This window comes from Pelodiscus sinensis, chromosome 13 (genome assembly GCF_052426305.1).
Source record: "Pelodiscus sinensis isolate ZL-2025 chromosome 13, ASM5242630v1, whole genome shotgun sequence".
In the NCBI taxonomy this organism is placed as follows: domain Eukaryota; kingdom Metazoa; phylum Chordata; order Testudines; family Trionychidae; genus Pelodiscus; species Pelodiscus sinensis.
In genome coordinates this window covers 29,222,029-29,233,393 of record NC_143064.1, presented here as the reverse complement: position 1 = coordinate 29,233,393, position 11,365 = coordinate 29,222,029, and positions in this window count along the sequence as shown.

Here is an 11,365-nt window from a genome sequence, read left to right as displayed (position 1 = left end):
ACTCTACTCCCCCACTAATGACTATTACGATTGTCACCTGCAATGTGAGACCTTGGCCTGCGGCTCAATAAACAGAAGCAGGCCTGGCCAGAGACAAGCTTTAATAGGACACCTTTACCAAATACCATGGTCGGAAGGCCTGGTGCTGCCTTTGTTTCCGCTAGTGCTGGCTGCTTCCTTTCCACTCCTTTTCTTGCTTTGTTTTGTTCTCTCTCGTCTAAGTAGTGGCAACCTTAGAACTCTGCAGGGCACCATTAAAAGACAGATGATACTGCCAGAGCACAGCTGTCCAAAGCCATGGAAAACGCATTCCATATAATCTTCCTAAAGGGGCATGTGTTTAACATTGACCTGGTTACACAGCCCAGCTCCACCATATGCACATACCCTTTCAAAAAGGAATAGCGAGGCTAAATTGGGCAGCTGGAGGGCCAACTCAGCTATCTTACAAATGGACCAGTCGGTGTCTCCTGATGAACTGGGATAATGTAGAGAGAGCAGGGAATGGGAAGGAGGGGAAATGGAAGGATAGATTAAACTGAGAATTTTTCAATGTGTTTTTAAGAGCAGGGTACATAATAGTAAATAATACCTTCCTCTCCCCGAGCTTCTAGAGCTGTCTGCAGACTTGCATGTTCTGATCACACATACAGTAACCCTACAGCACAGTATCCCCACATTGGGATAAAATCACACCCGATTATGCTCTAGGACTAGGTCACAATCCTGAGGAGGTCATGAAGAGGCATCAGAGGTCATCTTACCTTTCTCATACAACTTACTAAGAAAGGGAACCTGGCTAGATGGAGGTGGGGTTGGAGATGTTCTCTTTTTTGAAAAAGCTCAGAATCACTATTCTCGGACACACTCTTTAAAAACAATTATGCAAAATACTCACCCTTTCTGAAAATACAAGGACTATGAGGGATTGAAGAAATCACAGGTTGAATCAGACAATCCCATGTTAGATTTAAAGGCAGTTGGACTTTAGCTAATTCTCTCTTCACAATATACAAGAAATAAGACAACAATGACCTCAAAGCTACATTCTGTAGCATGCCCTCATAACTAGAAATCTAGAACCCTCTGTTCATTGGTCAAGCCTTAACCATGGGGTGGGGCTATCAGGAAGGCCAGGGCTATGTAAAGCCCACTAGTAAGCAACCAAGGAGCTTAATGACCAGGAGCAGCTAACAAAGAGTTTTGTGAGGAAGTTTAGAGGGGGAGTTGGCAGGGGGCTAGACACACTTGCCATTCTTTAAAACTTTTAAAGAAAACTAAAGCCAAAACTATGTGATTTAAGTAAAATCCTGTCAATAATATAATTATCTGTAGGAGAGAATGCAGGCAGAAGCCTAGAAGCAGAGTGGCGATTATACTGTTTATTGCATCCAATGTAGCATGTATGATTACCTGTCCTATAGACAGGTGTCATATGTGCATTCAATGCAAGGAGCTCCTGGCCCTAAAAGACTGTGTATGGGCTTTGGAGACCAGGGTGGCTGAATCGGGGGAGCTAAGGGAGGCAGAGAGGTACATAGATGAGGCTTTCTGCAACACTGTAGTACTGTCCTACCTCCAGTCAAACAGCACCTGAGCTGTTAAGGAGGGTGAAAGGCTCAGGGAAGAAAAACATTCTACCAGATCAGAGGGAAACCATCTTAAAGTTGGGACCCTCCTTCCAGATGATGTTGTAGTATCTTCTCACACTGAGAATACCTCTCTGAGGGAAGGAACTCCAGTCACTGGGAAAAGGCAGGTGTTCGTAATGAGGGATGAAGTCATTAGAAATATAAACAGATATGTTTGTGATAACTGGGAGAACTGTATGGTGACTTGCCTGCCTGATGCGAAGGTTGCAGATCTCTCAAGACATTTAGATAGGCTTATGTGTAGTGCTGGAGAGGAGCTAGTGGTCGAGGTACATGTAGGTACCAATGACATAGGGAAGGTTAGGAGAGAGGTTCTGGAGGCCAAATTTAGGCTGCTAGGAAAGAGATTGAAATCCAGGACCTCTATCGGTGTGTCTAGACTACAGGGTTTTGTCGACAAAAGTCCACTTTTGTCAACAAAACTATACCTGCGTCTACACTACCGCTGAGTTCTGTCGACATAACGTCGACAGAACTCAGCAGTTTTGTCGATGCTGGTAAACCTCATTTTATGAGGCATAACGTCTTCTGTCAACAGAGTTCTGTCGACAGAAGGGGTGTGTCTAGACTACATGCCTCCGTCGACGGAGGCATGTAGATTAGCCAGATCGGCAGAGGGAAATGAAGCCGCGATTAAAATAATCGCGGCTTCATTTAAATTTAAATGGCTGCCCCGCTCTGCCGATCAGCTGTTTGTCGGCAGATCGGGGCAGTCTGGACGCGACGCGCCGACAAAGAAGCCTTTCTTGATCGGCACAGGTATGCCTCGTGAAACCAGGTATACCTGTGCTGATCAAGAAAGGCTTCTTTGTCGGCGCGTCGCGTCCAGACTGCCCCGATCTGCCGACAAACAGCTGATCGGCAGAGAGGGGCAGCCATTTAAATTTAAATGAAGCCGCGATTATTTTAATCGCGGCTTCATTTCCCTCTGCCGATCTGGCTAATCTACATGCCTCCGTCGACGGAGGCATGTAGTTTAGACGTACCTAAGGTGTTATTGCATGTAAACTGTCCTTTGCGTCTACACTACCATGTCTACAAAGCACCTTGCTTTGTCGACAGAACTGAATTTAGTGTAGATGCTCTTTGTCAACAGAAGCTTTGTCGACAGTATCTGTCAACAAAACTTCTGTCGAAAAAAGCCTGTAGTCTAGACGTACCCTAGGGTAGTGTTCTCTGAATGCTTCCAGTTCCATGTGTAGGGCCGGGTAGGTAGGCAGAACTTCAAAGTCTCAATGCGTGGATGAGACGATGGTGTAGAGAGAAGGGGTTTAGATTTATTATGAACTGGGGAAACTTTTGGGAAAGGTGGAACCTATACAGGAATGATGGGCTTCACCTAAACAAAAATGGAAACAGATTGCTGGCACTTAGCATTACAAAAGGTTGCAGAGCAGTTTTTAAACTAAGGGCTGGGGAAAAGCAGATGGGTATGAAGGGGCACATGGATTGGACAGAGACATTTCTTAGAGGAGGGTCTATTAATAGAGATTCTCTATGTTCTAGTAAGGAGGAGAGGCTAGAAGATGATAAAATAGGGATAAGATCAGATGAAAACTATCAAATGAAAAAGAATCTAACACATCTGGAAATGGCAGACAGATAAATAGTGACAAATTTTTAAAGTGTTTATACACAAACACTAGACGTCTAAATAATAAGATGGGTGATCTAGAGTGCCTCATATTAAAGGAAGATATTGATAAATAGGCATCACAAAAACTTGGTGGAATGAGGACAATCAATGGGATACAGTCATATAAAGGTACAAAATTTATCAGAAGGACAGAACAGGTTGTGCTGGTGGGAAAGTGACACTATATATGAAAGAAAATGTAGAATCAAATTAAGTAAAAATTTTAAATGAACCAAAATGTTCCATAAAATCTCTCTATTATTGGAGTAATTCCACACTCCAATAATAATAATAAGCAGCAGTAGGGATATATTATTGACCGCCTGACCAACATAGTGATAGTGACTATGAAATGCTAAGGGAGATTAGTGAGGCTATCAAAATAAAAAAACTCAGCAATAGTGTGGAATTTCAACTATTCCCATATTGACTGACTACATGTTACCTCAGGATGGGAAGCAGAGATAACATTTCTTTGTACCATAAATGACTGCTTCTTGGAGCAGCTGGTTTTCGAACCCACAAGGGGAGAGGCAATTCTTGATTTAGTCATAAGTGGAACACAGGATTTGATCCAAGAGGTAAATATTACTGGACCACTTGGAAATAGTGACTATAATGTAATAAAATTTAATATCCCTGTGGTGGGAAAAACCCCTCAGCAGCCCCACATTGTGGCATTTAATTTCAGAAAGGGGAACTACACAAAAATGAGGAGGCTAGTTAAACAGAAATAAAGGGCTTGTCTAGACTACATCCCTCTGTCAAAAGGGGGATGTAAATGAGCCTGATCAAAAGTTCAAATGAAGCGGGAGTTTAAATATCCTGCACTTCATTTGCATAATCATGTCCATTGCTGTTTCAAAAAAGGGTATTTCGAAAGTGAAACCGCAGTCTAGACGCAGTTGTTTAAAAAAACAACCCTTTTTCAAAAGAACCCGTACTCCTGAAAAAATAAAGAACCGCATCTAGACTGTGGTTTCACTTTCGAAATACCCTTTTTCAAAATAGTGATCAGATGCGAATATGTAAATGAAACGTGGCATAGTTAAATCCCTGCTTCATTTGCACTTTTGGTCGGGCTCATTCATATCCCTCTTTCAACAGAGGGATGTAGTCTAGACATAGACTAAAAGGTACAGTGCCAAAAGTAAAATCCCTGCAAGCTGCACAGAAACTTTTCAAAGACACCATAATAAAGGTACAACTTAAATATATTCCCCAAATTAAAAAAACAGTAAGAGAACCCAAAAAATGCCACAGTGGCTTAACAACCAAGTAAAAGAAGTAGCGAGAGATAAAAAGGCATTGTTGAAATAGTGGAAGTTAAATCCTAGTGAGGAAAATAGAAAGGAGTATAAACTCTGTCAAATTAAGTGTAAACATATAATAAGAAAATCCAAAAAGGAGTTTGAAGAACAACTAGCCAAAAACTTAAAAAGTAATAGCAAAAAAATTTTTTTAAAGTACATCTGAGGCAGGAAGCCTGATAAACAACCAATGGGGCCACTGGACAATTGTGATGCTAAGGGAGCACTCAAAGACAGTAAGATCACTGTGGAGAAACTAAATTAATTCTTTGCTTCAGTCTTCATGGCTGAGGATGTTAGGGAGATTCCCAAACCTGAGCCATTCTTTTTAAGTGACAAATCTGAGGAATTGTCCCAGATGGAGGTGTCATTAGAGGAGGTTTTGGAACAAACTGATAAACTTAAAAGTAACAAGTCACAGAGACCAGATGGCATTCACCCAAGATTTCTGAAAAAATTCAATTGTGAAATTGTGAAACTATTAACTGTAGTTTGTAACCTATCCTTTAAATCAACGTCTGTACCTAATGCCTGGAAGATAGTTAATGTGACTCCAATCTGTAAAAAGGTCTCTAGAGGTGATCCTGGCAATTATAGATCGGTAAGCTTTAGGTCAGTACTGGCAAATTAGTAGAAACTATACTAAAAATAAAATTGTCAGACACACAGATGAACATAATTTGTTGGGGAAAAGTCAACATGGATTCTGTAAAGAGAAATCAAGCCTTATTAGAGTTCTTTGACAGGAGTCAACAAACATGTGGAAAAGAGGGAGCCAGTTAATATAACATACTTAGATTTCCAGAAAGACTTTAACAAAATCCTTCACCAAAGGCTCCTATGTAAAATTAGTTGTCATAGGGTAAGAGGGAAGGTTCTCTTAAGGACTGATAGCTAATCAAAAGACAAGAAACAAAGGGTAGGAATAAATGGTAAGTTTTCAGAATGGAAAGAGGTAACAAGTGGTGTCTCTGATAGGTCTCTATTAGGACCAATCCTGTTCAACGTTTTTATAAATGATCTGGGGAAAGAGGTAAATATTGAGGTGGAAAAAATTGCAGATGATACAAAACTGCTCAAGATAGTTCAGAACAAAGTAGAATGTGAAGAGCTTCAAAAACATCTCACAAAACGAAGGGTATGTCTACACTGCAAAGTTAATTTGAAATAACAGCTGTTATTTTGAATTAACTTCAATAGCATCTATACATGCAAACCGCTATTTTGAATTTAATTTGAAATAGCGGAGCACTTAATTCGAATTTGGTAAACCTCATCCTACGAGGAGTAACGCCAAATTCGAAATAGCTATTTCAAATTAAGTGCTGTGTTGACACTTAAGTCAAAATAGGGGGCCTCCAGCCCTTCCCAGGGAGCCCTGGTGGCCACTCTGAGCACAACCAGGAAAACTTGTCTGCTCCCTCCCCAGCCCCGGAGCCCTTAAAGGGGCAGACTCTGGCCACGGTGCCTTTGCCAGTTGCAAGCCTGCCAGCACACAACCAGCAGACCGTGCACCTGGCACAGCATGAGCCAGCAACCCGCTGCCACCCAGCCCTCCACCACTCCCCAGGACCAGGCTGGCAGCTCCCAGGAGCCTGACGGGCCGCAAAAGGTGGGCGCCTGCTTCGTCTAGTGCGGAGATCATGGACCTCATTGAGGTTTGGGGGAGGCCTCCAATGCCCACGATATCCGCACTAGGCACAGGAATTCAGCTGTCTACAGCCGCCTGGCTGGCAGCCTGGACACCAGAGGCCACATGCATAGCCAGGAGCAGGTGCGGACAAAAATCAAGGAGCTGAGGCAGGCCCGTGCCAGGGGCTCCCAATCAGAGGCTGACCCAGACAGCTGCCCACATTACGAGGCTCTGAACCACATCCGGGGGGGGGGGGTCAGACAGTCCATGTCCCCCTAGTGGTCATTGACCCCGGGGAAGAGGGCCCTGCCCCTGACACAGGGGAAGAGGAGGAAGAAGAGGACGACGACAGCCAGGAGCTGCAGGAGCCTGCAGGGAGCGTGCCCTGCACCCAGGACCCCTGAGCCATACCAGATAGTCTCATCTGAGGCCGGGGAGGCCTCCACATGTGAATGCCATCATTGTCCCCTTATGCGGGGTCAGGGGTGGAGGAGTGGGAAACGGGGAGCCCAGGGTCTGTGCGCGTTGGTTTTGCTGACCATGGAGCAGGCGGCAACATGTGCATCTGCCGTGCCAGCCGGGACATGTGGCCCCAGCTAGGTGCCATGCAGGGGCCCTGGCCTGTTCCCCACATGTGTCTACGCGTGAAAGCACATGACAGGCTCCTGAACCCGGGGAGAGACACTGCACACTGCCCTCCCTCCAGACGCCCCCCTACACAGAGGCAGGGCACATCTCCCCTCCCCCCACACACACCACACTATAGGCAGCACAGGGGCTGGAGTGCAGTCCTGGGCCAGCTCACACTCCTGGGGATAGCAGGACGTGATGGTGCGGAGACCTGCCATCCTCACCTTGCAGAGGGGGGCTGGGTTTCACCCACTGTGCCCCCAGGGAGAACTGACCACTTCTCTTGTTTCACTGCAGCCGCAGCACCTGTGAGTGCAGGGCGCACCACCCCGCCTGGAACATCCACCCACACCTGGGCCAGCAGGTGCACCCGGAACCAGGAGGGGTACCAGCGGCAGCACCTGGGGTTACTGAGAAGGCAGGTCTACAGCCAGGAGCACTGGGTGCACTAAGACCTGCAGCTGCAGTGGGAGAGCTTGCGAGAGCTGTGTGAGCAGAGCCGTGCCCTCTGCGAGCACCTGCAGGCCCTGGCGGACCAATTGCTGCCTCCTTCTGCTCCAGCCCCTGAGGCCACCCCAGCTATCGCTCCTGCTCATGCCCCTACTCCCACTCCCACTTCTTCCACCCCCCATCCCTCCTGCCCCACCCTCCATACCCACTCCCCCCTGGGGATGCCTAGGCCCCCGCATCCGCAGTGCTGGGAGACCAAAGGGCCTGCAAGATCCCCAAATATGAGCTTCCCCTCCCCCTTCCTCCCCTTGCCTCCCCTTTCCAGCTCCATCCTCCCAGGTTTCCCCCCTTCCCTCTCCTGCCATTTCCTCCCTCCTCTCACCCCAGTTAAGTTAAATAAAGAGAGTTATTCGTGGCAACACAGGTGTTTTTATTTTACATCAGAAAGGGGGGTTAGGGAGGGGAAAGGGGAAGGAGGTGGGGGTGGAATGTAAGGCACAAGGCCCCAGTGGGGCACGCTAAGGGGACTTCACTCTTTCTCCCCCTGGAAGCTCTCCTGCAGGGCTTCCCGGATGTGGACAGTCCCCTGAACGGCCTCCCAGCTGGCAGCTGTGTGGGGCTGTGTGTACTGGCCAGCCAGGTGGTCAGCCTCTGCCATCCAGCCTGGCAGGAAAGCCTCCCCCTTCCTCTCACATACATTGTGGAGCACACAGCATGCTGTCACCACGTGTGGAATATTGTGCTTGGAGAGGTCGAGACAAGTGAGGAGGCATCTAAATCGGGCCTTCAGCCAACCAAAGGCACCCTTGACCACAATGCGGGCCCTGCTGAGCCTGGCATTGAAGGCCTGCCAGTAGGGGTTCAGGTGTCCCATGTAAGGCTTCATGAGGTTAATGTAGAGGGAGGCCTGGTGTTCCGGGGCACAGATGGAGATGTGCATCCCGTCGATTGCCCCCCTGCAGTTGGTGAAGCCCAGGGTGCCGAACCCCTAGATGACTGCGTCCAGGTCAGTGAGGTGGTCAACTCTGCAGAGCAGCACCCTGTTGATGGCCTTGACCACTTGCAGAGAGACACACAAAACCGAGGGTCATTGGGGTGCCCGGGTGGCTGGGAGTGTTTGTGCCCCGCCACTGCCCTGCGCCCCACTCCCAGGAGCAACTCCCGCTGCAATCCTGGCCACCGCGGGTGGTCTGTAGTGCAGCTGGGACAGACCGAACCCTCCCGTGGAGGGCACTTACACCACCTCCCGCCCTGTTTTCCCTGGGGCAGCCCAAATCCTCCTTGAAGCCCCCCTTCCTGGCCCAGTGGCCAGTGACTGACGTACCTGCACGAGCACTGCTCCAATGGTGGATCTCCCCATGCTGAACTGGTTGCCGACGGATTGGTAGCTATCCAGCGTGCAGAGCTTCCATAGGGCAATGGCCACCCGCTTGTGGAGGGGAATGGCGGGCCTCATGTGTGTGTCCCGTCGCTGCAGAGCAGGGGCGAGTCACTCGCAGAGTTCCAGGAAGGTGTCCTTCTTCATCCGGAAGTTCTGGGTCCATTGTTGGTCTCCCCAGCACTCTAGGACGATGTGGTCCCACCAGTCGCTGCTGGTGTCCAGTTGCTGCTGGTGTCCAGATGCCAGATGAGGCAGGGAACATTGGCATCCAGGCGCTGCTGCTGCTCCTCCATGGCCCCCGGGGTAGCAGGGGGAGGGCCAGGGGGCTGGCCCACAGCAGATGGTGCCAGACAACCTCCAGCAATTGCTGGCAGGCTTGCAGCAACACATTCAAAATGAGCACCAGAGTGGCCCAGGGGCAGCTCTGGCTCCATGGTGCCGAGTGCTGAGGTGTCCCAAATGAGAGCGACTAAAGCACTCAGAGAGGAAAACGCTTTGCTGTCCCTCGGCGAGGTTGGCAAGCAAGTGGGAAAGCTGAGAACTGGCTGTCCAGGGGGGTCCCAAGCACGAGCCTCAGATAGCCTCAGACAGCAGCCACACAAAGCAACTACTGACCTGATGCCCTGCTGGAACCGGTTTCAGCTGCCCTTAAATGCGATCCAGCATCCAATCAGTGTGGACGCACTATTTCGAAATAACAAAATGCTATTTTTAAATAGATTTTGTGTGTAGATGTGTTATTTCGAATTAGCTTAATTCGAATTAACTATTTCGAATTAAGTTAATTCGAAATAGCACTGTAGTGTAGACACACTCGAAGTGATTAGGTAACAAAATGGCAAATGAAATTTAATGTTGATAAATGTAAAGTCATGTACATTGGAAAAAGTAATCTCAACTATACATACAATATGACGGGGACTAAGTTGGCTACAAATACTCAAAAGAAAGATCCACTCAATGTGCAGTGGCAGTCAAAAAAGCAAACAGACTTTTAGGAATCATTACAAAAGGGATAGAGAATAGAACAGAGAATATCTAATTGCCTGTATATAAATCCATGGTACGCCCACATCTTGAATATTAGATACAGATGTGGTCCCCTCATCTACAAAAAAAGATATATTAGCATCGGAAAAGATTCAGAAAAGGGAAACAAAATTATTAGGGATTTGGAATGGGTGCCATATGAAGAGCAATTAAAAATACTGGAACTTTTCAGCTTAGAAAAGAGGAGACTAAGGGGGGATATGATAGAGGTTTATGAAATCTTGCCTGGGGTGGAAAAATGAATAAAGAAAAGTTATTTACTTGTTCTCATAACATAAGAACAAGGGATCACCAAATGAAATTAATAGGTAGCAGGTTTAAAACAAACAAAAGAAAATTTTTCTTCATATGGCACACAAGCAACCTATGGAACTCCTTGCCAGAGGATGTTGTGAAGACCAGGACTTTAACAGGGTTCAAAAAGGAACTAGATAAATTAATGGAGGTCTTGTCCATCAATGGCTATTAGCCAGGATGGGTAGGAATGGTGTCCCTAGCCTCTGTTTGTCAGAGACTAGGAATGGATGACAGGAGAGAGATCACTTGCTGATTAACTGTTCTGCTCACTCCCTCTGGGGCATCTGGTATTGGCCACTGTCAGCAGATAGGATATTGGGCTAGATGGACCTTTGGTCTCACCTAGTATAGCCATTTTTATGGTCTTAAATGTTCTTATGATTTCAGTCCTTAGTATATATACTGAAACTCAGATGAAGTAACTAACCCAGTCACATGTACAGTAGGTGCAACAAACATAATTTTTAATATCTACTTACATATGTGGCTATTTTCACCAGGGGAGCAAAGAACATTTTCATTATAGCTGATCAATATTTGTAGGCTAAAAAATTCTGGTGAGCAATTTTCCATTTTTTATGAGACAAAAAAACCCCTGAACATTTCTGAAATCTGAAACAAATATTTTTTTGGGGTTTCTTTTTCACTTTTCATTGTAAAACTAGGAAGTTTCCAAGATCTATCTATCTATCTATCTATCTATCTATCTATCTATCTATCTATCTATCTATCTATCTATCTATCTATCTATCTATCTATCTATCTAATTTATGCTGCACAGAGACATGCCTCTCTGCCTGGATACATCTGCTCCAGTGAGCTGCATAACAAATGGCATATAACAGAAGAGGAGAGTGTCACTTTATCAATTGATAACCTTTCCTTCACCTGCCTCCATTTCTCTGTATGTGCTAAGCCAACGGAGTAACTTCCTTTGTACTTACCTGTTAATAATTTCTGAAAATACATATACACAGATATTAAAAAAGAAATGTTGCCCGAGGAGGTTGTGGCTCAGTGTACTGATTATTGGAGTCTAAGCCTTTCTCTGAATTCCTATCCAGCCCGGGACAGAGTAATACAGCCACAAACTAGGCAGAAATGCAACTCCAGTGCTGTGAGGGGTGTCATAAAAACTGGATGTTGAGTGACCTTTGTGAAGTGATGTGCGGAAGTTCCCCCCACACCAGCAAGGGGTTGTGCCCCTGCCTTCTCTGTAACCCTGGGTGACTTCACTGCAAGGCTGCTGTGGCTCACAGCCCTGATGGAAACAGCCAGCTTACAAGCATGCAAGTCAGAGCCTGGTTTCCACCGCCCACTCACATT